This window comes from Aptenodytes forsteri, unplaced genomic scaffold, assembly GCF_000699145.1.
Source record: "Aptenodytes forsteri isolate BGI_AS27 unplaced genomic scaffold, ASM69914v1 Scaffold96, whole genome shotgun sequence".
In the NCBI taxonomy this organism is placed as follows: Eukaryota; Metazoa; Chordata; class Aves; order Sphenisciformes; family Spheniscidae; genus Aptenodytes; species Aptenodytes forsteri.
The window spans coordinates 1,822,689-1,824,962 of record NW_008795029.1 but is presented as its reverse complement, the minus strand read 5'-3'; positions in this window follow the sequence as shown (position 1 = coordinate 1,824,962).

Genomic DNA, 2,274 nt, shown 5'->3' with positions numbered 1-2,274 from the left:
CAATTGCACTGTGCATCACTTGCTTTGTGTATTATTATTATTATTATTTTATTTCAATTATTAAACTGTTTTTATCTCAACCCACAAGTTTTTCTCACTTCGACTCTTCCAATTCTCTCCCCCATCCCACCGGGGGGGGGGGGGGGGGGGGAGCGGGGGGCGGGGGGGTACTCAGTTGCCGACTGAGGTTAAACCACAACACTATCTTTATATTCTCTGTTTTGATACTGCTATAAAAATATAACCACATATAAAGTTAATAATTTTTATGAATTCATAGCTTAATACGATAGTTCTTGATACCAGACTTGTGCTGCTTGTCCTAAGTACAGAGAGCCGTATGTTACTACTTGACTGTCCAGATCAAAACAAAACTTTGAGAACACAAGAAAGGTGTTTTGTTTTGCTATAATTTTTAAAGTCTAAATCCACAGTTTCTAGCTGAGGCCATCACTGTGATATTTTAAGGAAAATCTTAAGCCAAATCTGTTTGCTGTTCCAACAGCATTCTGGAAAGCACCTTCTCTACATGAGAGCAGTACAATCCAACCAAGCACCCAGTCAGTATCAGCACCTTTCCACAGTGGATGAATTCCCTAATCACCTCACTGAAGACTGAAAAATTACCCCACATGGCATATTTCTAATTCCAATTCCTTTTCTAAGATTTTACATATGCACAAAAAGACTATTTGCTGTGGGAAGCATATGTCAAGAGGGCGTTTTATGATGGGCTGTATTCCAGGGTGCAGTTCTTTCTGCTTGCAGGTAGGTGTTTTTCTTTGTGTTGGAATCTTATCTCTGAGGATTGGATATTGTACATACACAGTTTTAGCTATGCCAAAATCCAAAGAAGCCAAATAAATGTGAGGAACGCGTATGGAACCACAATACATACTTGCTGCGAGTAGTATATAAAAACATCATCAGTGACAGTTTCAGCAAAAGCTGTAAACTAACATTCATTTGTTAGCCCAACAATCCAGAGTTCCCCCTCAAAGATTACATGGAATAAAAAGAGCTATTTAAAAAAAAACCCCAACCCAAAAAACTACCATGATTATACATTTCACTACTAGCTCAATCAGAAAAGTAATTAAGAAATCTATTTAAATCAAATAATTTCAGATACTAGTTTCTACCCACAATACAAAATATGCATTTCTCATGCACAAAACCAGTTACGAATGTTTTATTTTTCCTACTGTTTTTTCTTCCGTAAGAGAGAGAACCAACATACTGAGAAATCAGAACTCCTATATTAAGTAAAAGATGTTTCACAATACCTTAATGATCAATTTAACCTGACGTTAAAGAAAAGCTTTTAAAATGCCTAGGTCTCTTGGTACTTTCAGCAGAAATTACTTTGTACCGTCTTTGCCCCAGAACATAATTCCTGGCTTACATCACTTGCTAGTATATACTGAAAAAGGAATATCCTTCAATTTTCAGGGGTACATGAACATACTTAGATTTATACAAACACATTACCATCAATTTAATTTTACTACTGTCAGAAAAGTAGTTCACAAATACTTTGGACAGAAAACAATAAGGGGCAACCAACAGAAGTTTCCTAAAGTTTCTGTGGAGTCATTACTCAAGGACTGGTTTCTAGTTGCAATTAAAAATTTGGCATCGTCATTTTAATCAGACACTAACAAGGTTATCCTTTGGTTTGCAATCCATTATGCAGCACAAACCCATAGCCACCTCCAAGCGCCGAGAGGTACTGTGAAAACACTTACATGGTGTATGGGAACACCACAACTGAATATTCACATACCAGGTCAGGACCCCAACCAAGGAAATCTATTACACACGTAAACAGTCCCTTTGAGTTGAGGGGGAGTCTGCTCAGGTGAACAAAAGTACTTGATGTCTGGAAGAGGGCTTGGTGAGGTATGGTTTGTTTCCATCGGATCTGCCGCCCTGTGTGCTTTTACGCAAACATCCCGTCTCCGTAACTACTGCTGCTAACCCCACAGGCGCTCTGGAGAGTTAATAACCCCATTGGATAGCGTTCAGATAAACTCGGCGTGTTAAAAAGCTAGCAGCGCATCCTCGAGGGAGGCCGACTCTGCTACCCCTAGCAAAGGCTCGGGAACGCTCGCGACGCTCCGTGCCCCGCGGCACAGCCCTCTCCCCGGAGTTCACCTGCGTGGGGAGAGAAGCGGAAACACGGACCGTTCCTCTCGCCCCGCGGCGCAGGGGGAGCGAAAAAACACCGCGGCGCCGGCTGGCTTTCCCCGTCGAGCCCAGAGGCGCCGTCTC